We start from the raw sequence: 27,312 nt of genomic DNA, 5'->3' as shown, positions 1-27,312 counted from the left end.
CACTGCCCCATGTAGTACTAAACTTCCCCACTGTCGAGTGTAGTACAAAACTTCCCCACTGTCGAGTGTAGTAATAAACTTCCCCACTGTCCCGTGTCCTACTAAACTTCCCCACAGTCCCATGTAGTACTAAACTTCCCCACTGTTGAGTGTAGTACTTAACATCCCCACTTCCCCGTGTAGTACTAAACTTCCCCACTGTCCCGTGTAGTACGAAACTTCCACACTGTTGAGTGTAGCACTAAACTTCCCCACTGTCCCGTGTCGTACTAAACTTCCCCACTGCCCCGTGTAGTACTAAACTTCCCCACTGTCCCGTGTAGTACGAAACTTCCACACTGTCGAGTGTCGTACTTAACATCCCCACTGTCCCGCGCAGTACTAAACTTCCCCACTCTCCCGTGTAGTACTAAACATCCCCACTGTTGAGTGTAGTACTAAACTTCCCCACTGTCGAGTGTAGTACTTAACATCCCCATGTCCCGTGTCGTACTAAACTTCCCCACTGTCCCGTGTAGTACTAAACTTCCACACTGTTGAGTGTAGTACTAAACTTCCCCAATGTCGAGTGTAGTACTAAACTTCCTCACTGTCGAGTGTTGTACTTAACATCCCCACTGTCCCGTGTAGTACTAAACTTCCCCACTCTCCCGTGTAGTACTAAACTTCCCCACTGTCCCGTGTAGTACTAAACTTCCCCACTGTCCCGTGCAGTACTAAACTTCCTCACTGTGCCGTGTAGTACTAAATTTCCCCACTGTCCTGTGCAGTACTAAATTTCCCCACTGTCCCGTGTACTATTAAATTTCCCCGCTGTCCCGTGTAGTACTTAACTTCCCCACTGCCCCGTGTAGCACTAAACTTCCCCACTGTCGAGTGTAGTACTAAACTTCCCCACTGTCGAATGTAGTACTTAATATCCCCACTGCCCCGTGTAGTACTAAACTTCCCCACTCTCCCATGTAGTACTAAACTTCCACACTGTTGAGTGTAGTACTAAACTTCCCCACTGTCCCGTGCAGTACTAAACTTCCTCACTGTGCCATGTAGTACTAAACTTCCCCACTGTCCCGTATAGTACTAAACTTCCCCACTGTCCCGTGTAGTACTAAATTTCCCCACTGTCCCGTGTAGTACTAAACTTCCCCACTGTCCCATGTGGTACTAAACTTCCCCACTGTCGAGTGTAGTACAAAACTTCCCCACTGTCAAGTGTAGTAATAAACTTCCCCACTGTCCCGTGTCCTACTAAACTTCCACACAGTCCCATGTAGTACTAAACTTCCCCACTGTTGAGTGTAGTACTAAACTTCCCCACGGTCCCGTGTAGTACTAAACTTACCTATTGTCCCGTGTAGTACGAAACATCCACACTGTTGAGTGTAGCACTAAACTTCCCCACTGTCCCGTGCAGTACTAAACTTCCTCACTGTGCCATGTAGTACTAAACTTCCCCACTGTCCCGTATAGTACTAAACTTCCCCACTGTCCCGTGTAGTACTAAACTTCCCCACTGCCCCATGTAGTACTAAACTTCCCCACTGTCGAGTGTAGTACAAAACTTCCCCACTGTCGAGTGTAGTAATAAACTTCCCCACTGTCCCGTGTCCTACTAAACTTCCCCACAGTCCCATGTAGTACTAAACTTCCCCACTGTTGAGTGTAGTACTTAACATCCCCACTTCCCCGTGTAGTACTAAACTTCCCCACTGTCCCGTGTAGTAAGAAACTTCCACACTGTTGAGTGTAGCACTAAACTTCCCCACTGTCCCGTGTCGTACTAAACTTCCCCACTGCCCCGTGTAGTACTAAACTTCCCCACTGTCGAGTGTAGTACTAAACTTCCCGACTGTCGAGTGTAGTACTTAACATCCCCATGTCCCGTGTCGTACTAAACTTCCCCACTGTCCCGTGTAGTACTAAACTTCCACACTGTTGGGTGTAGTACTAAACTTCCCCAATGTCGAGTGTAGTACTAAACTTCCTCACTCTCGAGTGTTGTACTTAACATCCCCACTGTCCTGTGTAGTACTAAACTTCCCCACTCTCCCGTGTAGTACTAAACTTCCACCCTGTTGAGTGTCGTACTTAACTTCCCCACTGTCCCGTGCAGTACTAAACTTCCTCACTGTGCCGTGTAGTACTAAATTTCCCCACTGTCCTGTGCAGTACTAAATTTCCCCACTGTCCCGTGTACTATTAAATTTCCTTGCTGTCCCGTGTAGTACTTAACTTCCCCACTGCCCCGTGTAGCACTAAACTTCCCCACTGTCGAGTGTAGTACTAAACTTCCCCACTGTCGAATGTAGTACTTAATATCCCCACTGCCCCGTGTAGTACTAAACTTCCCCACTCTCCCATGTAGTACTAAACTTCCACACTGTTGAGTGTAGTACTAAACTTCCCCACTGTCCCGTATAGTACTAAACTTCCCCACTGTCCCGTGTAGTACTAAATTTCCCCACTGTCCCGTGTAGTACTAAACTTCCCCACTGTACCATGTAGTACTAAACTTCCCCACTGTCGAGTGTAGTACAAAACTTCCCCACTGTCAAGTGTAGTAATAAACTTCCCCACTGTCCCGTGTCCTACTAAACTTCCGCACAGTCCCATGTAGTACTAAACTTCCCCACTGTTGAGTGTAGTACTAAACTTCCCCACGGTCCAGTGTAGTACTAAACTTACCTATTGTCCCATGTAGTACGAAACTTCCACACTGTTGAGTGTAGCACTAAACTTCCCCACTGTCCCGTGCAGTACTAAACTTCCTCACTGTGCCATGTAGTACTAAACTTCCCCACTGTCCCGTATAGTACTAAACTTCCCCACTGTCGAGTGTAGTAATAAACTTCCCCACTGTCCCGTGTCCTACTAAACTTCCCCACAGTCCCATGTAGTACTAAACTTCCCCACTGTTGAGTGTAGTACTTAACATCCCCACTTCCCCGTGTCGTACTAAACTTCCCCACTGCCCCGTGTAGTACTAAACTTCCCCACTGTCGAGTGTAGTACTAAACTTCCCCACTGTCGAGTGTAGTGCTTAACATCCCCACTGTCCCGCGCAGTACTAAACTTCCCCACTCTCCTGTGTAGTACTAAACTTCCACACGGTTGAGTGTCGTACTAAACTTCCCCACTGTCCCGTGTAGTACTAAACTTCCACACTGTTGGGTGTAGTACTAAACTTCCCCAATGTCGAGTGTAGTACTAAACTTCCTCACTCTCGAGTGTTGTACTTAACATCCCCACTGTCCTGTGTAGTACTAAACTTCCCCACTCTCCCGTGTAGTACTAAACTTCCACACTGTTGAGTGTCGTACTAAACTTCCCCACTGTCCCGTGCAGTACTAAACTTCCTCACTGTGCCGTGTAGTACTAAATTTCCCCACTGTCCTGTGCAGTACTAAATTTCCCCACTGTCCCGTGTACTATTAAATTTCCTTGCTGTCCCGTGTAGTACTTAACTTCCCCACTGCCCCGTGTAGCACTAAACTTCCCCACTGTCGAGTGTAGTACTAAACTTCCCCACTGTCGAATGTAGTACTTAATATCCCCACTGCCCCGTGTAGTACTAAACTTCCCCACTCTCCCATGTAGTACTAAACTTCCACACTGTTGAGTGTAGTACTAAACTTCCCCACTGTCCCGTGCAGTACTAAACTTCCTCACTGTGCCATGTAGTACTAAACTTCCCCACTGTCCCGTATAGTACTAAACTTCCCCACTGTCCCGTGTAGTACCAAATTTCCCCACTGTCCCGTGTAGTACTAAACTTCCCCACTGTCCCATGTAGTACTAAACTTCCCCACTGTCGAGTGTAGTACAAAACTTCCCCACTGTCAAGTGTAGTAATAAACTTCCCCACTGTCCCGTGTCCTACTAAACTTCCGCACAGTCCCATGTAGTACTAAACTTCCCCACTGTTGAGTGTAGTACTAAACTTCCCCACGGTCCAGTGTAGTACTAAACTTACCTATTGTCCCGTGTAGTACGAAACTTCCACACTGTTGAGTGTAGCACTAAACTTCCCCACTGTCCCGTGCAGTACTAAACTTCCTCACTGTGCCATGTAGTACTAAACTTCCCCACTGTCCCGTATAGTACTAAACTTCCCCACTGTCGAGTGTAGTAATAAACTTCCCCACTGTCCCGTGTCCTACTAAACTTCCCCACAGTCCCATGTAGTACTAAACTTCCCCACTGTTGAGTGTAGTACTTAACATCCCCACTTCCCCGTGTAGTACTAAATTTCCCCACTGTCCCGTGTACTACTAAATTTCCCCGCTGTCCCGTGTAGTACTTAAATTCCCCACTGCCCCGTGTAGCACTAAACTTCCCCACTGTCGAGTGTAGTACTAAACTTCCCCACTGTCGAATGTAGTACTTAATATCCCCACTGCCCCGTGTAGTACTAAACTTCCCCACTCTCCTGTGTAGTACTAAACTTCCACACGGTTGAGTGTCGTACTAAACTTCCCCACTGTCCCGTGTAGTACTAAACTTCCACACTGTTGGGTGTAGTACTAAACTTCCCCAATGTCGAGTGTAGTACTAAACTTCCTCACTCTCGAGTGTTGTACTTAACATCCCCACTGTCCTGTGTAGTACTAAACTTCCCCACTCTCCCGTGTAGTACTAAACTTCCACACTGTTGAGTGTCGTACTAAACTTCCCCACTGTCGAGTGTAGTACAAAACTTCCCCACTGTCAAGTGTAGTAATAAACTTCCCCACTGTCCCGTGTCCTACTAAACTTCCGCACAGTCCCATGTAGTACTAAACTTCCCCACTGTCCTGTGCAGTACTAAATTTCCCCACTGTCCCGTGTACTATTAAATTTCCTTGCTGTCCCGTTTAGTACTTAACTTCCCCACTGCCCCGTGTAGCACTAAACTTCCCCACTGTCGAGTGTAGTACTAAACTTCCCCACTGTCGAATGTAGTACTTAATATCCCCACTGCCCCGTGTAGTACTAAACTTCCCCACTCTCCCATGTAGTACTAAACTTCCACACTGTTGAGTGTAGTACTAAACTTCCCCACTGTCCCGTGCAGTACTAAACTTCCTCACTGTGCCATGTAGTACTAAACTTCCCCACTGTCCCGTATAGTACTAAACTTCCCCACTGTCCCGTGTAGTACTAAATTTCCCCACTGTCCCGTGTAGTACTAAACTTCCCCACTGTCCCATGTAGTACTAAACTTCCCCACTGTCGAGTGTAGTACAAAACTTCCCCACTGTCAAGTGTAGTAATAAACTTCCCCACTGTCCTGTGTCCTACTAAACTTCCGCACAGTCCCATGTAGTACTAAACTTCCCCACTGTTGAGTGTAGTACTAAACTTCCCCACGGTCCAGTGTAGTACTAAACTTACCTATTGTCCCGTGTAGTACGAAACTTCCACACTGTTGAGTGTAGCACTAAACTTCCCCACTGTCCCGTGCAGTACTAAACTTCCTCACTGTGCCATGTAGTACTAAACTTCCCCACTGTCCCGTATAGTACTAAACTTCCCCACTGTCGAGTGTAGTAATAAACTTCCCCACTGTCCCGTGTCCTACTAAACTTCCACACAGTCCCATGTAGTACTAAACTTCCCCACTGTTGAGTGTAATACTTAACATCCCCACTTCCCCGTGTAGTACTAAACTTCCCCACTGTCCCGTGTAGTACGAAACTTCCACACTGTTGAGTGTCGTACTAAACTTCCCCACTGCCCCGTGTAGTACTAAACTTCCCCACTGTCGAGTGTAGTACTAAACTTCCCCACTGTCGAGTGTAGTGCTTAACATCCCCACTGTCCCGCGCAGTACTAAACTTCCCCACTCTCCTGTGTAGTACTAAACTTCCACACGGTTGAGTGTCGTACTAAACTTCCCCACTGTCCCGTGTAGTACTAAACTTCCCCACTGTGCTGTGCAGTACTAAATTTCCCCACTGTCCCGTGTACTATTAAATTTCCCCGCTGTCCCGTGTAGTACTTAACTTCCCCACTGCCCCGTGTAGCACTAAACTTCCCCACTGTCGAGTGTAGTACCAAACTTCCCCACTGTTGAGTGTAGTACTTAACATCCCCACTGCCCCCTGTAGTACTAAACTTCCCCACTGTCCTGTGTAGTACGAAACTTCCACACTGTTGAGTGTAGTACTAAACTTCTGCACTGTCCCGTGTCGTACTAAACTTCCTCACTGTGCTGTGTAGTACTAAACGTCCCCACTGTCCCGTGTAGTACTAAACTTCCCCACTGTTCAGTGTAGTACTAAACTTCCCCACTGTCGAGTGTAGTACTTAACATCCCCATGTCCCGTGTCGTACTAAACTTCCCCACTGTCCCGTGTAGTACTAAACTTCCACACTGTTGAGTGTAGTACTAAACTTCCCCAATGTCGAGTGTAGTACTAAACTTCCTCACTCTCGAGTGTTGTACTTAACATCCCCACTGTCCCGTGTAGTACTAAACTTCCCCACTCTCCCGTGTAGTACTAAACTTCCACACTGTTGAGTGTCGTACTAAACTTCCCCACTGTCCCGTGCAGTACTAAACTTCCTCACTGTGCCGTGTAGTACTAAATTTCCCCACTGTCCTGTGCAGTACTAAATTTCCCCACTGTCCCGTGTACTATTAAATTTCCCCGCTGTCCCGTGTAGTACTTAACTTCCCCACTGCCCCGTGTAGCACTAAACTTCCCCACTGTCGAGTGTAGTACTAAACTTCCCCACTGTCGAATGTAGTACTTAATATCCCCACTGCCCCGTGTAGTACTAAACTTCCCCACTCTCCCGTGTAGTACTAAACTTCCACACTGTTGAGTGTAGTACTAAACTTCCCCACTGTCCCGTGCAGTACTAAACTTCCTCACTGTGCCATGTAGTACTAAACTTCCCCACTGTCCCGTATAGTACTAAACTTCCCCACTGTCCCGTGAAGTACTAAATTTCCCCACTGTCCCGTGTAGTACTAAACTTCCCCACTGTCCCATGTAGTACTAAACTTCCCCACTGTCGAGTGTAGTACAAAACTTCCCCACTGTCAAGTGTAGTAATAAACTTCCCCACTGTCCCGTGTCCTACTAAACTTCCACACAGTCCCATGTAGTACTAAACTTCCCCACTGTTGAGTGTAGTACTAAATTTCCCCACGGTCCCGTGTAGTACTAAACTTACCTATTGTCCCGTGTAGTACGAAACTTCCACACTGTTGAGTGTAGCACTAAACTTCCCCACTGTCCCGTGCAGTACTAAACTTCCTCACTGTGCCATGTAGTACTAAACTTCCCCACTGTCCCGTATAGTACTAAACTTCCCCACTGTCCCGTGTAGTACTAAACTTCCCCACTGCCCCATGTAGTACTAAACTTCCCCACTGTCGAGTGTAGTACAAAACTTCCCCACTGTCGAGTGTAGTAATAAACTTCCCCACTGTCCCGTGTCCTACTAAACTTCCCCACAGTCCCATGTAGTACTAAACTTCCCCACTGTTGAGTGTAGTACTTAACATCCCCACTTCCCCGTGTAGTACTAAACTTCCCCACTGTCCCGTGTAGTACGAAACTTCCACACTGTTGAGTGTAGCACTAAACATCCCCACTGTCCCGTGTCGTACTAAACTTCCCCACTGCCCCGTGTAGTACTAAACTTCCCCACTGTCCCGTGTAGTACGAAACTTCCACACTGTCGAGTGTCGTACTTAACATCCCCACTGTCCCGCGCAGTACTAAACTTCCCCACTCTCCCGTGTAGTACTAAACATCCCCACTGTTGAGTGTAGTACTAAACTTCCCCACTGTCGAGTGTAGTACTTAACATCCCCATGTCCCGTGTCGTACTAAACTTCCCCACTGTCCCGTGTAGTACTAAACTTCCACACTGTTGAGTGTAGTACTAAACTTCCCCAATGTCGAGTGTAGTACTAAACTTCCTCACTGTCGAGTGTTGTACTTAACATCCCCACTGTCCCGTGTAGTACTAAACTTCCCCACTCTCCCGTGTAGTACTAAACTTCCCCACTGTCCCGTGTAGTACTAAACTTCCCCACTGTCCCGTGCAGTACTAAACTTCCTCACTGTGCCGTGTAGTACTAAATTTCCCCACTGTCCTGTGCAGTACTAAATTTCCCCACTGTCCCGTGTACTATTAAATTTCCCCGCTGTCCCGTGTAGTACTTAACTTCCCCACTGCCCCGTGTAGCACTAAACTTCCCCACTGTCGAGTGTAGTACTAAACTTCCCCACTGTCGAATGTAGTACTTAATATCCCCACTGCCCCGTGTAGTACTAAACTTCCCCACTCTCCCGTGTAGTACTAAACTTCCACACTGTTGAGTGTAGTACTAAACTTCCCCACTGTCCCGTGCAGTACTAAACTTCCTCACTGTGCCATGTAGTACTAAACTTCCCCACTGTCCCGTATAGTACTAAACTTCCCCACTGTCCCGTGAAGTACTAAATTTCCCCACTGTCCCGTGTAGTACTAAACTTCCCCACTGTCCCATGTAGTACTAAACTTCCCCACTGTCGAGTGTAGTACAAAACTTCCCCACTGTCAAGTGTAGTAATAAACTTCCCCACTGTCCCGTGTCCTACTAAACTTCCACACAGTCCCATGTAGTACTAAACTTCCCCACTGTTGAGTGTAGTACTAAATTTCCCCACGGTCCCGTGTAGTACTAAACTTACCTATTGTCCCGTGTAGTACGAAACTTCCACACTGTTGAGTGTAGCACTAAACTTCCCCACTGTCCCGTGCAGTACTAAACTTCCTCACTGTGCCATGTAGTACTAAACTTCCCCACTGTCCCGTATAGTACTAAACTTCCCCACTGTCCCGTGTAGTACTAAACTTCCCCACTGCCCCATGTAGTACTAAACTTCCCCACTGTCGAGTGTAGTACAAAACTTCCCCACTGTCGAGTGTAGTAATAAACTTCCCCACTGTCCCGTGTCCTACTAAACTTCCCCACAGTCCCATGTAGTACTAAACTTCCCCACTGTTGAGTGTAGTACTTAACATCCCCACTTCCCCGTGTAGTACTAAACTTCCCCACTGTCCCGTGTAGTACGAAACTTCCACACTGTTGAGTGTAGCACTAAACATCCCCACTGTCCCGTGTCGTACTAAACTTCCCCACTGCCCCGTGTAGTACTAAACTTCCCCACTGTCCCGTGTAGTACGAAACTTCCACACTGTCGAGTGTCGTACTTAACATCCCCACTGTCCCGCGCAGTACTAAACTTCCCCACTCTCCCGTGTAGTACTAAACATCCCCACTGTTGAGTGTAGTACTAAACTTCCCCACTGTCGAGTGTAGTACTTAACATCCCCATGTCCCGTGTCGTACTAAACTTCCCCACTGTCCCGTGTAGTACTAAACTTCCACACTGTTGAGTGTAGTACTAAACTTCCCCAATGTCGAGTGTAGTACTAAACTTCCTCACTGTCGAGTGTTGTACTTAACATCCCCACTGTCCCGTGTAGTACTAAACTTCCCCACTCTCCCGTGTAGTACTAAACTTCCCCACTGTCCCGTGTAGTACTAAACTTCCCCACTGTCCCGTGCAGTACTAAACTTCCTCACTGTGCCGTGTAGTACTAAATTTCCCCACTGTCCTGTGCAGTACTAAATTTCCCCACTGTCCCGTGTACTATTAAATTTCCCCGCTGTCCCGTGTAGTACTTAACTTCCCCACTGCCCCGTGTAGCACTAAACTTCCCCACTGTCGAGTGTAGTACTAAACTTCCCCACTGTCGAATGTAGTACTTAATATCCCCACTGCCCCGTGTAGTACTAAACTTCCCCACTCTCCCATGTAGTACTAAACTTCCACACTGTTGAGTGTAGTACTAAACTTCCCCACTGTCCCGTGCAGTACTAAACTTCCTCACTGTGCCATGTAGTACTAAACTTCCCCACTGTCCCGTATAGTACTAAACTTCCCCACTGTCCCGTGTAGTACTAAATTTCCCCACTGTCCCGTGTAGTACTAAACTTCCCCACTGTCCCATGTGGTACTAAACTTCCCCACTGTCGAGTGTAGTACAAAACTTCCCCACTGTCAAGTGTAGTAATAAACTTCCCCACTGTCCCGTGTCCTACTAAACTTCCACACAGTCCCATGTAGTACTAAACTTCCCCACTGTTGAGTGTAGTACTAAACTTCCCCACGGTCCCGTGTAGTACTAAACTTACCTATTGTCCCGTGTAGTACGAAACTTCCACACTGTTGAGTGTAGCACTAAACTTCCCCACTGTCCCGTGCAGTACTAAACTTCCTCACTGTGCCATGTAGTACTAAACTTCCCCACTGTCCCGTATAGTACTAAACTTCCCCACTGTCCCGTGTAGTACTAAACTTCCCCACTGCCCCATGTAGTACTAAACTTCCCCACTGTCGAGTGTAGTACAAAACTTCCCCACTGTCGAGTGTAGTAATAAACTTCCCCACTGTCCCGTGTCCTACTAAACTTCCCCACAGTCCCATGTAGTACTAAACTTCCCCACTGTTGAGTGTAGTACTTAACATCCCCACTTCCCCGTGTAGTACTAAACTTCCCCACTGTCCCGTGTAGTAAGAAACTTCCACACTGTTGAGTGTAGCACTAAACTTCCCCACTGTCCCGTGTCGTACTAAACTTCCCCACTGCCCCGTGTAGTACTAAACTTCCCCACTGTCGAGTGTAGTACTAAACTTCCCGACTGTCGAGTGTAGTACTTAACATCCCCATGTCCCGTGTCGTACTAAACTTCCCCACTGTCCCGTGTAGTACTAAACTTCCACACTGTTGGGTGTAGTACTAAACTTCCCCAATGTCGAGTGTAGTACTAAACTTCCTCACTCTCGAGTGTTGTACTTAACATCCCCACTGTCCTGTGTAGTACTAAACTTCCCCACTCTCCCGTGTAGTACTAAACTTCCACCCTGTTGAGTGTCGTACTTAACTTCCCCACTGTCCCGTGCAGTACTAAACTTCCTCACTGTGCCGTGTAGTACTAAATTTCCCCACTGTCCTGTGCAGTACTAAATTTCCCCACTGTCCCGTGTACTATTAAATTTCCTTGCTGTCCCGTGTAGTACTTAACTTCCCCACTGCCCCGTGTAGCACTAAACTTCCCCACTGTCGAGTGTAGTACTAAACTTCCCCACTGTCGAATGTAGTACTTAATATCCCCACTGCCCCGTGTAGTACTAAACTTCCCCACTCTCCCATGTAGTACTAAACTTCCACACTGTTGAGTGTAGTACTAAACTTCCCCACTGTCCCGTATAGTACTAAACTTCCCCACTGTCCCGTGTAGTACTAAATTTCCCCACTGTCCCGTGTAGTACTAAACTTCCCCACTGTACCATGTAGTACTAAACTTCCCCACTGTCGAGTGTAGTACAAAACTTCCCCACTGTCAAGTGTAGTAATAAACTTCCCCACTGTCCCGTGTCCTACTAAACTTCCGCACAGTCCCATGTAGTACTAAACTTCCCCACTGTTGAGTGTAGTACTAAACTTCCCCACGGTCCAGTGTAGTACTAAACTTACCTATTGTCCCATGTAGTACGAAACTTCCACACTGTTGAGTGTAGCACTAAACTTCCCCACTGTCCCGTGCAGTACTAAACTTCCTCACTGTGCCATGTAGTACTAAACTTCCCCACTGTCCCGTATAGTACTAAACTTCCCCACTGTCGAGTGTAGTAATAAACTTCCCCACTGTCCCGTGTCCTACTAAACTTCCCCACAGTCCCATGTAGTACTAAACTTCCCCACTGTTGAGTGTAGTACTTAACATCCCCACTTCCCCGTGTAGTACTAAACTTCCCCACTGTCCCGTGTAGTACGAAACTTCCACACTGTTGAGTGTCGTACTAAACTTCCCCACTGCCCCGTGTAGTACTAAACTTCCCCACTGTCGAGTGTAGTACTAAACTTCCCCACTGTCGAGTGTAGTGCTTAACATCCCCACTGTCCCGCGCAGTACTAAACTTCCCCACTCTCCTGTGTAGTACTAAACTTCCACACGGTTGAGTGTCGTACTAAACTTCCCCACTGTCCCGTGTAGTACTAAACTTCCACACTGTTGGGTGTAGTACTAAACTTCCCCAATGTCGAGTGTAGTACTAAACTTCCTCACTCTCGAGTGTTGTACTTAACATCCCCACTGTCCTGTGTAGTACTAAACTTCCCCACTCTCCCGTGTAGTACTAAACTTCCACACTGTTGAGTGTCGTACTAAACTTCTCCACTGTCCCGTGCAGTACTAAACTTCCTCACTGTGCCGTGTAGTACTAAATTTCCCCACTGTCCTGTGCAGTACTAAATTTCCCCACTGTCCCGTGTACTATTAAATTTCCTTGCTGTCCCGTGTAGTACTTAACTTCCCCACTGCCCCGTGTAGCACTAAACTTCCCCACTGTCGAGTGTAGTACTAAACTTCCCCACTGTCGAATGTAGTACTTAATATCCCCACTGCCCCGTGTAGTACTAAACTTCCCCACTCTCCCATGTAGTACTAAACTTCCACACTGTTGAGTGTAGTACTAAACTTCCCCACTGTCCCGTGCAGTACTAAACTTCCTCACTGTGCCATGTAGTACTAAACTTCCCCACTGTCCCGTATAGTACTAAACTTCCCCACTGTCCCGTGTAGTACCAAATTTCCCCACTGTCCCGTGTAGTACTAAACTTCCCCACTGTCCCATGTAGTACTAAACTTCCCCACTGTCGAGTGCAGTACAAAACTTCCCCACTGTCAAGTGTAGTAATAAACTTCCCCACTGTCCCGTGTCCTACTAAACTTCCGCACAGTCCCATGTAGTACTAAACTTCCCCACTGTTGAGTGTAGTACTAAACTTCCCCACGGTCCAGTGTAGTACTAAACTTACCTATTGTCCCGTGTAGTACGAAACTTCCACACTGTTGAGTGTAGCACTAAACTTCCCCACTGTCCCGTGCAGTACTAAACTTCCTCACTGTGCCATGTAGTACTAAACTTCCCCACTGTCCCGTATAGTACTAAACTTCCCCACTGTCGAGTGTAGTAATAAACTTCCCCACTGTCCCGTGTCCTACTAAACTTCCCCACAGTCCCATGTAGTACTAAACTTCCCCACTGTTGAGTGTAGTACTTAACATCCCCACTTCCCCGTGTAGTACTAAACTTCCCCACTGTCCCGTGTAGTACGAAACTTCCACACTGTTGAGTGTCGTACTAAACTTCCCCACTGCCCCGTGTAGTACTAAACTTCCCCACTGTCGAGTGTAGTACTAAACTTCCCCACTGTCGAGTGTAGTGCTTAACATCCCCACTGTCCCGCGCAGTACTAAACTTCCCCACTCTCCTGTGTAGTACTAAACTTCCACACGGTTGAGTGTCGTACTAAACTTCCCCACTGTCCCGTGTAGTACTAAACTTCCACACTGTTGGGTGTAGTACTAAACTTCCCCAATGTCGAGTGTAGTACTAAACTTCCTCACTCTCGAGTGTTGTACTTAACATCCCCACTGTCCTGTGTAGTACTAAACTTCCCCACTCTCCCGTGTAGTACTAAACTTCCACACTGTTGAGTGTCGTACTAAACTTCCCCACTGTCCCGTGCAGTACTAAACTTCCTCACTGTGCCGTGTAGTACTAAATTTCCCCACTGTCCTGTGCAGTACTAAATTTCCCCACTGTCCCGTGTACTATTAAATTTCCTTGCTGTCCCGTTTAGTACTTAACTTCCCCACTGCCCCGTGTAGCACTAAACTTCCCCACTGTCGAGTGTAGTACTAAACTTCCCCACTGTCGAATGTAGTACTTAATATCCCCACTGCCCCGTGTAGTACTAAACTTCCCCACTCTCCCATGTAGTACTAAACTTCCACACTGTTGAGTGTAGTACTAAACTTCCCCACTGTCCCGTGCAGTACTAAACTTCCTCACTGTGCCATGTAGTACTAAACTTCCCCACTGTCCCGTATAGTACTAAACTTCCCCACTGTCCCGTGTAGTACTAAATTTCCCCACTGTCCCGTGTAGTACTAAACTTCCCCACTGTCCCATGTAGTACTAAACTTCCCCACTGTCGAGTGTAGTACAAAACTTCCCCACTGTCAAGTGTAGTAATAAACTTCCCCACTGTCCCGTGTCCTACTAAACTTCCACACAGTCCCATGTAGTACTAAACTTCCCCACTGTTGAGTGTAGTACTAAACTTCCCCACGGTCCAGTGTAGTACTAAACTTACCTATTGTCCCGTGTAGTACGAAACTTCCACACTGTTGAGTGTAGCACTAAACTTCCCCACTGTCCCGTGCAGTACTAAACTTCCTCACTGTGCCATGTAGTACTAAACTTCCCCACTGTCCCGTATAGTACTAAACTTCCCCACTGTCGAGTGTAGTAATAAACTTCCCCACTGTCCCGTGTCCTACTAAACTTCCACACAGTCCCATGTAGTACTAAACTTCCCCACTGTTGAGTGTAATACTTAACATCCCCACTTCCCCGTGTAGTACTAAACTTCCCCACTGTCCCGTGTAGTACGAAACTTCCACACTGTTGAGTGTCGTACTAAACTTCCCCACTGCCCCGTGTAGTACTAAACTTCCCCACTGTCGAGTGTAGTACTAAACTTCCCCACTGTCGAGTGTAGTGCTTAACATCCCCACTGTCCCGCGCAGTACTAAACTTCCCCACTCTCCTGTGTAGTACTAAACTTCCACACGGTTGAGTGTCGTACTAAACTTCCCCACTGTCCCGTGTAGTACTAAACTTCCCCACTGTGCTGTGCAGTACTAAATTTCCCCACTGTCCCGTGTACTATTAAATTTCCCCGCTGTCCCGTGTAGTACTTAACTTCCCCACTGCCCCGTGTAGCACTAAACTTCCCCACTCTCGAGTGTAGGACTAACCTTCCCCACTGTTGAGTGTAGTACTTAACATCCCCACTGCCCCGTGTAGTACTAAACTTCCCCACTGTCCCGTGTAGTACGAAACTTCCACACTGTTGAGTGTAGCACTAAACTTCCCCACTGTCCCGTGTCGTACTAAACTTCCTCACTGTGCCGTGTAGTACTAAACTTCCCCACTGTCCCATGTAGTACTAAACTTCCCCACTGTTGAGTGTAGTACTAAACTTCCCCACTGTCGAGTGTAGTACTTAACATCCCCATGTCCCGTGTCGTACTAAACATCCCCCCTGTCCCGTGTAGTACTAAACTTCCACACTGTTGAGTGTAGTACTAGACTTTCCCACTGTCCAGTGTAGTACTAAACTGCCTCACTGTGTCGTGTAGTACTAAACTTCCCCACTGTCCCGTGTAGTACTAAACTTCCACACTGTCCCGTGTAGTACTAAATTTCCCAACTGTCCCGTGTATGACTAATCTTCCCCACTGCCCCATGTAGTACTAAACTTCCCCACTGTCGAGTGTAGTACTAAATTTCCCGACTGTCCCGTGTCGTACTAAATTTCCCCACTGTCCCATGTAGTACTAAACTTCCCCACTGTTGAGTGCAGTACTAAACTTCCCCACTGTGCTGTGCAGTACTAAATTTCCCCACTGTCCCGTGTACTATTAGATTTCCCCGCTGTCCCGTGTAGTACTTAACTTCCCCACTGCCCCGTGTAGCACTAAACTTCCCCACTCTCGAGTGTAGGACTAAACTTCCCCACTGTTGAGTGTAGTACTTAACATCCCCACTGCCCCGTGTAGTACTAAACTTCCCCACTGTCCCGTGTAGTACGAAACTTCCACACTGTTGAGTGTAGCACTAAACTTCCCCACTGTCCCGTGTCGTACTAAACTTCCTCACTGTGCCGTGTAGTACTAAACTTCCCCACTGTCCCATGTAGTACTAAACTTCCCCACTGTTGAGTGTAGTACTAAACTTCCCCACTGTCGAGTGTAGTACTTAACATCCCCATGTCCCGTGTCGTACTAAACATCCCCACTGTCCCGTGTAGTACTAAACTTCCACACTGTTGAGTGTAGTACTAGACTTTCCCACTGTCCAGTGTAGTACTAAACTGCCTCACTGTGTCGTGTAGTACTAAACTTCCCCACTGTCCCGTGTAGTACTAAACTTCCACACTGTCCCGTGTAGTACTAAATTTCCCAACTGTCCCGTGTACGACTAATCTTCCCCACTGCCCCATGTAGTACTAAACTTCCCCACTGTCGAGTGTAGTACTAAATTTCCCGACTGTCCCGTGTCGTACTAAATTTCCCCACTGTCCCATGTAGTACTAAACTTCCCCACTGTTGAGTGCAGTACTAAACTTCCCCACTGTCCCATGTAGTACTAAACTTCCCTACAGTCCCGTGTTGTACTAAACATCCCCACTGTCCTGTGTAGTACTCAACTTCCCCACTGTCCAGCATAGTGCTAAACTTCCTCACTGTCCTGTGTAGTACTAAACTTCCCCACTCTCGACTGTAGTACCATACTTCCCCACTGTTCTGTGTAGTATTAAATTTCCCCACTGTCCCGTGCAGTACTAAATTTCCCCACTGTCCCGTGTACTACTAAACTTCCCCGCTGTCCCGTTTAGTACTTAACTTCCCCACTGTCCCGTGTAGTACTAAACTCCCCCGCTGTCGAGTGTAGTACTAAACTTCCCCACTGTCGAGTGTAGTACTTAACATCCCCACTGTTCCGCGCAGTACCAAACTTCCCCACTCTCCCGTGTATTACTAAACTTCCACACTGTTGAGTGTAGTACTAAACTTCCCCACTGTCCCGTGTAGTACTAAACTTCCTCACTGTGCCGTGTAGTACTAAATTTCCCCACTGTCCTGTGCAGTACTAAATTTCCCCACTGTCCCGTGTACTATTAAATTTCCCCGCTGTCCCGTGTAGTAGTTAACTTCCCCACTGCCCCGTGTACCACTAAACTTCCCCACTGTCGATTGTCGTACCAAACTTCCCCACTGTTGAGTGTAGTACTTAACGTCCCCACTGCCCCCTGTAGTACTAAACTTCCCCACTGTCCCGTGTAATACGAAACTTCCACACTGTTGAGTGTAGTACTAAACTTCCGCACTGTCCCGTGTCGTACTAAACTTCCCCACTGTCCCGTGTAGTACTAAACTTCCACACTGTTGAGTGTAGTACTAAACTTCCCCAATGTCGAGTGTAGTACTAAACTTCCCCACTGTCGAGTGTTGTACTTAACATCCCCACTGTCCCGTGTAGTACTAAACTTCCCCACTCTCCCGTGTAGTACAAACTTCCACACTGTTGAGTGTCGTACTAAACTTCCCCACTGTCCCATGCAGTACTAAACTTCCACACTGTGCCGTGTAGTACTAAAGTTCCCCACTGTCCTGTGCAGTACTAAATTTCCCCACTGTCCCGTGTACTACTAAATTTCCCCGCTGTCCCGTGTAGTACTTAAATTCCCCACTGCCCCGTGTAGCACTAAACTTCCCCACTGTCGAGTGTAGTACTAAACTTCCCCACTGTCGAATGTAGTACTTAATATCCCCACTGCCCCGTGTAGTACTAAACTTCCCCACTCTCCCGTGTAGTACTAAACTTCCACACTGTTGAGTGTAGTACTAAACTTCCCCACTGTCCCGTGCAGTACTAAACTTCCTCACTGTGCCATGTAGTACTAAACTTCCCCACTGTCCCGTATAGTACTAAACTTCCCCACTGTCCCGTGTAGTACTAAATTTCCCCACTGTCCCGTGTAGTACTAAACTTCCCCACTGTCCCATGTAGTACTAAACTTCCCCACTGTCGAGTGTAGTACAAAACTTCCCCACTGTCGAGTGTAGTAATAAACTTCCCCACTGTCCCGTGTCCTACTAAACTTCCCCACAGTCCCATGTAGTACTAAACTTCCCCACTGTTGAGTGTAGTACTAAACTTCCCCACGGTCCCGTGTAGTACTAAACTTACCTACTGTCCCGTGTAGTACGAAACTTCCACATTGTTGAGTGTAGCACTAAACTTCCCCACTGTCCCGTGCAGTACTAAACTTCCTCACTGTGCCATGTAGTACTAAACTTCCCCACTGTCCCGTATAGTACTAAACTTCCCCACTGTCCCGTGTAGTACTAAATTTCCCCACTGTCCCATGTAGTACTAAACTTCCCCACTGCCCCATGTAGTACTAAACTTCCCCACTGTCGAGTGTAGTACAAAACTTCCCCACTGTTGAGTGTAGTAATAAACTTCCCCACTGTCCCATGTCCTACTAAACTTCCCCACAGTCCCATGTAGTACTAAACTTCCCCACTGTTGAGTGTAGTACTTGACATCCCCACTGCCCCGTGTAGTACTAAACTTCCCCACTGTCCCGTGTAATACGAAACTTCCACACTGTTGAGTGTCGTACTAAACTTCCCCACTGCCCCGTGTAGTACTAAACTTCCCCACTGTCGAGTGTAGTACTAAACTTCCCCACTGTCGAGTGTAGTACTTAACATCCTCACTGTCCCGCGCAGTACTAAACTTCCCCACTCTCCCGTGTAGTACTAAACTTCCACACTGTTGAGTGTAGTACTAAACTTCCCCACTGTCCCGTGTAGTACTAAACTTCCCCACTGTCGCATGTAGTACTAAACTTCCCCACTGTCGAGTGTAGTACAAAACTTCCCCACTGTTCTGTGTAGTATTAAATTTCCCCACTGTCCCGTGCAGTACTAAATTTCCCCACTGTCCCGTGTACTACTAAATTTCCCCGCTGTCCTGTGTAGTACTTAGCTTCCCCACTGTCCCGTGTAGTACTACGCTCCCCCACTGTCGAGTGTAGTACTAAACTTCCCCAATGTCGAGTGTAGTACTTAACATCCCCACTGTCCCACGCAGTACTAAACTTCCCCACTCTCCCGTGTAGTGCTAAACTTCCACACTGTTGAGTGTAGTACTAAACTTCCCCACTGTCCCGTGTAGTACTAAACTTCCTCACTGTGCCGTGTAGTACTAAATTTCCCCACTGTCCTGTGCAGTACTAAATTTCCCCACTGTCCCGTGTACTATTAAATTTCCCCGCTGTCCCGTGTAGTACTTAACTTCCCCACTGCCCCGTGTAGCACTAAACTTCCCCACTGTCGAGTGTAGTACCAAACTTCCCCACTGTTGAGTGTAGTACTTAACATCCCCACTGCCCCCTGTAGTACTAAACTTCCCCACTGTCCTGTGTAGTACGAAACTTCCACACTGTTGAGTGTAGTACTAAACCTCCGCACTGTCCCGTGTCGTACTAAACTTCCTCACTGTGCTGTGTAGTACTAAACGTCCCCACTGTCCCGTGTAGTACTAAACTTCCCCACTGTTCAGTGTAGTACTAAACTTCCCGACTGTCGAGTGTAGTACTTAACATCCCCATGTCCCGCGCAGTACTAAACTTCCCCACTCTCCCGTGTAGTACTAAACTTCCCCACTGTTGAGTGTAGTACTAAACTTCCCCACTGTCGAGTGTAGTACTTAACATCCCCATGTCCCGTGTCGTACTAAACTTCCCCACTGTCCCGTGTAGTACTAAACTTCCACACTGTTGAGTGTAGTACTAAACTTCCCCAATGTCGAATGTAGTACTAAACTTCCTCACTGTCGAGTGTTGTACTTAACATCCCCACTGTCCCGTGTAGTACTAAACTTCCCCACTCTCCCGTGTAGTACTAAACTTCCACACTGTTGAGTGTCGTACTAAACTTCCCCACTGTCCCGTGCAGTACTAAACTTCCTCACTGTGCCGTGTAGTACTAAATTTCCCCACTGTCCTGTGCAGTACTAAATTTCCCCACTGTCCCGTGTACTATTAAATTTCCCCGCTGTCCCGTGTAGTACTTAACTTCCCCGCTGCCCCGTGTAGCACTAAACTTCCCCACTGTCCCGTGTAGTACTAAATTTCCCCACTGTCCCGTGTAGTACTAAACTTCCCCACTGTCCCATGTAGTACTAAACTTCCCCACTGTCGAGTGTAGTACTTAATATCCCCACTGCCCCATGTAGTACTAAACTTCCCCACTCTCCCATGTAGTACTAAACTTCCACACTGTTGAGTGTAGTACTAAACTTCCCCACTGTCCCGTGCAGTACTAAACTTCCTCACTGTGCCATGTAGTACTAAACTTCCCCACTGTCCCGTATAGTACTAAACTTCCCCACTGTCCCGTGTAGTACTAAATTTCCCCACTGTCCCGTGTAGTACTAAACTTCCCCACTGTCCCATGTAGTACTAAACTTCCCCACTGTCGAGTGTAGTACAAAACTTCCCCACTGTCAAGCGTAGTAATAAACTTCCCCACTGTCCCGTGTCCTACTAAACTTCCACACAGTCCCATGTAGTACTAAACTTCCCCACTGTTGAGTGTAGTACTAAACTTCCCCATGGTCCCGTATAGTACTAAACTTACCTATTGTCCCGTGTAGTACGAAACTTCCACATTGTTGAGTGTAGCACTAAACTTCCCCACTGTCCCGTGCAGTACTAAACTTCCTCACTGTGCCATGTAGTACTAAACTTCCCCACTGTCCCGTATAGTACTAAACTTCCCCACTGTCCCGTGTAGTACTAAACTTCCCCACTGCCCCATGTAGTACTAAACTTCCCCACTGTCGAGTGTAGTACAAAACTTCCCCACTGTCGAGTGTAGTAATAAACTTCCCCACTGTCCCGTGTCCTACTAAACTTCCCCACAGTCCCATGTAGTACTAAACTTCCCCACTGTTGAGTGTAGTACTTAACATCCCCACTTCCCCGTGTAGTACTAAACTTCCCCACTGTCCCGTGTCGTACTAAACTTCCCCACTGCCCCGTGTAGTACTAAACTTCCCCACTGTCGAGTGTAGTACTAAACTTCCCCACTGTCGAGTGTAGTGCTTAACATCCCCACTGTCCCGCGCAGTACTAAACTTCCCCACTCTCCTGTGTAGTACTAAACTTCCACACGGTTGAGTGTCGTACTAAACTTCCCCACTGTCCCGTGTAGTACTAAACTTCCCCACTGTGCTGTGCAGTACTAAATTTCCCCACTGTCCCGTGTACTATTAAATTTCCCCGCTGTCCCGTGTAGTACTTAACTTCCCCACTGCCCCGTGTAGCACTAAACGTCCCCACTCTCGAGTGTAGGACTAAACTTCCCCACTGTTGAGTGTAGTACTTAACATCCCCACTGCCCCGTGTAGTACTAAACTTCCCCACTGTCCCGTGTAGTACGAAACTTCCACACTGTTGAGTGTAGGACTAAACTTCCCCACTGTCCCGTGACGTACTAAACTTCCTCAATGTGCCGTGTAGTACTAAACTTCCCCACTGTCCCATGTAGTACTAAACTTCCCCACTGTTGAGTGTAGTAATAAACTTCCCCACTGTCGAGTGTAGTACTTAACATCCCCATGTCCCGTGTCGTACTAAACATCCCCACTGTCCCGTGTAGTAGTAAACTTTCTCACTCTCGACTGTAGTACCATACTGTGCCACTGTTCTGTGTAGTTTTAAATTTCCCCACTGTCCCGTGCAGTACTAAATTTCCCCACTGTCCCGTGTACTACTAAACTTCCCCGCTGTCCTGTGTAGTACTAAACTTCCCCACTGGCCCGTGTAGTACTAAACTTCCCTCCTGTCCTGTGTAGTACTCAACATCTCCACCGTCCCGTGTAGAACTGAACATCCCCACTGTCCTGTGTACTGATAAGATTCCCCACTGTCGAGTGTCGTAGTAAACTTCCTCACTGTCCGATATGGTACTCAACTTCTCCACTGTCGCGTGTATTATGAAATTGCCCCACTGTCCTGTGAAGTATTAAACTTCCCCACTGTCCCGTGTAGTACTAAACATCACCAGTGTCCCATATAGTCGTAAACTTCCCCACTGTCCCATGTAGTACTAAACTTCCCCACTGTCCCGTGTTGTACTAAACTTCCCCACTGTCCCTTGTAGTACTAAACTTCCCCACTGTCCCGTGTAGTACTAACCTTCCTCACTGTCGAGTGTCATACTAAACTTCATCACTGTCCCATGTAGTACTCAACTTCTCCACTGTCGTGTGTATTACAAAATTTCCCCACTGTCCTGTGCAGTATTAAACTTCCCCACTGACCTGTGCAGTACTAAATTTCCCCACTGTCCCACGTACTACTAAATTTCCCCGCTGTCCCGTGTAGTACTTAACTTCCCCACTGCCCCGTGTAGCACGAAACTTCCACACTGTTGAGTGTAGTACTAAACTTCCTCACTGTCCCGTGTAGTACTAAACTTCCCCACTGTCCCGTGTAGTACTAAACTTCCACACTGTCCCATGTAGTACTAAACTTCCTCACTGTCTTGTGTAGTACTAAACTTCCTCACTGTCGAATGCAATACTGAACTTCCTCACTGGCCCATGTAGTACTAAACTTCCCCACTGTCCCGTGAAGTACTAAACATCCCCACTGTCCGATGTAGTACTAAACTTCCCCACTGTGGAGTGTATTACTAAACGTCCCCACTGTCCCTTGTCGTACTAAACTTCCTCAATGTCCCGTGTCATACTGAACGTCCACACTGTCCCGTGTAGTACTAAACTTCACCACTGTCCCATGTGAACTAAACTTCCCCACTGTCCCATGTAGGACTAAACTTCCACACTGTCCCATGTAGTACTAAACTTCCCCACTGTCCCGTGTCATACTGAACTTCCACACTGTCCCGTGTAGAACTAAACTTCCTCACTGTCCCGTGTAGAACTAAACTTCACCACTGTCCCATGTGTACTAAACTTCCCCACTGTCCCATGTCGTACTAAACTTCCACACTGTCCAATGTAGTACTAAACTTGCTCACTGACCCGTGTCATACTGAACTTCCACACTGTCCCGTGTAGTACTAAACTTCCTCACTGTCCCGTGTCGTACTAAACTTCCCCACTGTCCCGTGTAGTACTAAACTTCCACACTGTCCCATGTAGTACTAAACTTCCCCACTGTCCTGTGTAGTACTAAACTTCCTCACTGTCGAATGCAATACTGAACTTCCTCACTGGCCCATGTAGTACTAAACTTCCCCACTGTCCCGTGAAGTACTAAACATCCCCACTGTCCGATGTAGTCCTAAACTTCCCCACTGTGGAGTGTATTACTAAACGTCCCCACTGTCCCGCGAAGCACTAAACTTCCCCACTGTCCAGTGTAGGACTAAACTTCCCCACTGACCCGTGTAATACTAAACTACCCCACTGTCCCTTGTAGTACTAAACTTCCTCACTATCCCGTGTCATACTGAACTTCCACACTGTCCAGTGTAGTACTAAACTTCACCACTGTCCCATGTGTACTAAACTTCCCCACTGTCCCATGTAGCACTAAACTTCCCGACTGTCCTGTGTAGTACTAAACTTCCCCAGTGTCCCGTGTTGTACTAAACTTCCTCACTGTCCCGTGTGGAACTAAACTTCCTCACTGTCCCGTGTCGTACTAAACTTCCCCACTGTCCTGTGTAGTACTAACCTTCCTCACTGTCCCGTGTAGTACGAAACTTCCACACTGTGCCGTGCAGTACTAAACTTCCCCACTGTCCCGTGTCGTACTAAACTTCCCCACTGTCCCGTGTAGTACTAACCTTCCCCACTGTCGAGTGTAGTACTAAACTTCCACACTGTTGAGTGTAGTACTTAATATCTCCACTGTCCCGTGTAGTACTAAACTTCCCCACTGTCCCGTGTAGTACTAAACTTCCACACTGTTGAGTGTAGTACTAAACTTTCCCACTGTCCGGTGTAGTACTAAACTGCCTCACTGTGCCGTGTAGTACTATACTTCCACACTGTCCCATGTAGTAGTAAATTACCCGACTGTCCCGTGTACTACTAAACTTCCCCACTGCCCCATGTAGTACTAAACTTCCCCACTGTCGAGTGTAGTACTAAACATCGTGACTGTCCCATGTAGTACTAAACTTCCCCACTGTCCTGTGTAGTACTAAACTTCCCCACTGTCCAGCATAGCACTAAACTTCCTCACTGTCCTGTGTAGTACTGAACTTCCTCACTCTCAACTGTAGTACCAAACTTCCCCACTGTTCTGTGTCGCACTAAATTCCCCCACTCTCCTGTGCAGTACTAAATTTCCCCACTGTCGAGTGCAGTACAAAACTTCCCCACTGTCGAATATAGTACTTAACATCCCCACTGCCCCATGTAGTACTAAACTGACCCACTGTCCCGTGTCATACGAAACTTCCGCACTGTTGAGTATCGTACTAAACTTCCCCGCTGTCCCGTGCAGTACTAAATTTCCCCACTGTCCCGTTTAGTACTAAACTTCCCCACTGACGTGTGTAGTACTAAACTTCCCCACTGTCGAGTGTAGTACTTAACATCCCCACTGTCCCGTGTAGTACTAAAACTTCCCCACTGTCTCTTGTAGTACTAAACTTCCACACTGTTGAGTGTAGTACTAAACTTCCCCACTGTCCCGTGTAGTACTAAACTTTCACTCTGTTCCATGTAGTACTAAGTTTCCCGACTCTCCCGTGTACTGCTAAACTTCCCCACTGCCCCATGTAGTACTAAACTTCCCCACTGTTGAGTGTAGTACTAAACTTCTCCACTGTCCTGTGCAGTACTAAACTTCCCCACTGTCGAGTATAATACTTAACATCCCCACTGCCCCATGTAGTACTAAACTTACCCACTGTCCCGTGTCGTACGAAACTTCCACACTGTTGAGTATCGTACTAAACTTCCCCACTGTCGTGTGTAGTACTAAACTTCCCCACTGTCGAGTGTAGTACTTAACATCCCCACTGTCCCGTGTAGTACTAAAACTTCCCCACTGTCCCTTGTAGTACTAAACTTCCACACTGTTGAGTGTAGTACTAAACTTTCCCACTGTCCCGTGTAGTACTAAACTGTCTCACTGTGCCGTGTAGTACTAAACTTCCCCACTGTCCCGTGTAGTACTAAACTTTCACTCTGTTCCATGTAGTACTAAGTTTCCCGACTGTCCCGTGTACTGCTAAACTTCCCCACTGCCCCATGTAGTACTAAACTTCCCCACTGTTGAGTGTAGTACTAAACTTCCCTATTGTCCCATGTAGTACTAAACATTCCAACTGTCCTGCGTAGTACTAAACTTCCCCACTGTCCAGCATAGTACTAAACTTCCTCACTGTCCCGTGTAGTATTAAATTTCCCCACTACCCTGTGCAGTACTAAATTTCCCCACTGTCCCATGTAGTACTAAACTTCCCCACTGTCGAGTGTATTACTAAACTTACCGACTGTCCCGTGTCGTACTAAACTTCCCCACTGTCCCATGTAGTACTAAACATCCCCAATGTTGAGTGTAATACTATACTTCCCCACTGTCCCGTGTAGTACTAAACTTCCCTACTGTCCCGTGTAGTACTAAACATCCCCACTGTCCTGTGTAGTACTAAACTTCCCCACTGTCCAGCATAGTACTAAACTTCCTCACTGTCCCGTGTAGTACTAAACTTCCCCACTCTCGACTGTAGTACCAAACTTCCCCACTGTTCTGTGTAGTATTAAATTTCCCCACTGTCTTGTGCAGTCCTAAATTTTCCCACTGTCCCATGTACTACTAAATTTCCCCACTGTCCCGTGTAGTACTTAACTTCCCCACTGTCCCGTGTAGTACTTAACTTCCCCACTGCCCCGTGCAGCACTAAACTTCCCCACTGTCGAATTTAGTACTAAACGTCCCCACTGTCGAGTGTAGTACTTAACATCCCCACTGCCCCGTGTAGTACTAAACTTCCCCACTGTCCCGTGTAGTACGAAACTTCCACACTGTTGTGTGTAGTACTCAACTTCCCCACAGTCCCGTGTAGTACCAAACTTACTCACTGTGCCATGTAGTACTAAACTTCCCCACTGACCCGTGTAGTACTAAACTTCCCCATTGTCCTGTGTAGTACTAAATTTCCCCACTGTCCCGTGTACTACTAAACTTCCCCACTGCCCCATGTAGTACTAAACTTCCCCACTGTCCCGTGTAGTACTAAACTTCCCCACTGTCCCGTGTAGTACTAAACATCCCCACTGTGCTGTGTAGTACTAAACTTCCCCACTGTCCAGATTAGTACTAAACTTCCTCACTGTCCGTTGTAGTAAACTTCCCCACTGTCCCGTGGAGTACGAAACTTCCCCACTGCCTCATGTAGTACTAAACTTCCCCATTGTCCCATGTAGTACTAAATGTTCTCACTGACCCACGTAGTGCTAAACTTCTCCACTGTCCTGTGTAGTACTAAACTTCCCAACTGTCCCGTGTAGTACTAAACTTCCTCACTCTCGACTGTAGTATCAAACGTCCCCACTGTTCTGTGCAGTATTAAATTTCCCCACTGCCCCGTGTAGTACTAAACTGCCCCACTGTCGAGTGTAGTACTAAACTTCCCCAGTGTTGAGTGTAGTACTTAACATCCCCACTGTCCCATGTAATACTAAACTTCCCCACTGTCCCGTGTAGTACGAAACTTCCACACTGTTGAGTGTAGTACTAAACTTCCGCACGGTCCCGTGTAGTACTAAACTTACCTACTGTCCCGTGTAGTACTAAACATCCCCACTGTCTTGTGTAGTACTAAACTTCCCCACTGTCCAGCATAGGTTTGAACTTCCTCACTGTCCCATGTAGTACTATACTTCCCCACTGTCCCATGGAGTACTAAACTTCCCCACTGCCTCGTGTAATACTAAACTTCCCCACTGTCCCGTGTAGTACTAAACGTCCTCACTGACCCGTGTAGTACTAAACTTCCCCACTGTCCCGTGTAGTACTAAACTTCCTCACTCTCGACTGTAGTACCAAACTTCACCACTGTTGTGTGTAGTATTAAATTTCCCCACTGTCCCGTGCAGTACTAAATTTGCCCACTGTCGCGTGTACTACTAAACTTCCCCACTGTCCCGTGTAGTACTTAACTTCCCCACTGCCCCGTGTAGTACTAAACTTCCCCAATGTCGAGTGTAGTACTAAACGTCCCCACTGTCCCGTGTAGTACTAAACTTCCCCACACTCCCGTGTAGTACTAAACTTCCACACTGTTGATTGTAATACAATATTTCCCCACTGTCCCATGTCGTACTAAACTTCCCTACTGTCCCGTGTAGTACGAAACATCCCCACTGTCCTGTGTAGTACTATACTTCCCCACTGTCCAGCATAGTACTAAACTTCCTCACAGTCCCGTGTAGCACTAAACTTCCCCACTCTCGACTGTAGTACCAAACTTCCCCACTGTTCTGTGTAGTATTAAATTTCCCCACTGTCCTGTGCAGTCCTAAATTTCCCCACTGTCCCATGTACTACTAAATTTCCCCACTGTCCCGTGTAGTACTTAACTTCCCCACTGTCCCGTGAAGTACTTAACTTCCC

This window comes from Pristiophorus japonicus, chromosome 9 (genome assembly GCF_044704955.1).
Source record: "Pristiophorus japonicus isolate sPriJap1 chromosome 9, sPriJap1.hap1, whole genome shotgun sequence".
Classification (NCBI taxonomy): domain Eukaryota; kingdom Metazoa; phylum Chordata; class Chondrichthyes; family Pristiophoridae; genus Pristiophorus; species Pristiophorus japonicus.
Note: the sequence above shows the minus strand (reverse complement) of the source record.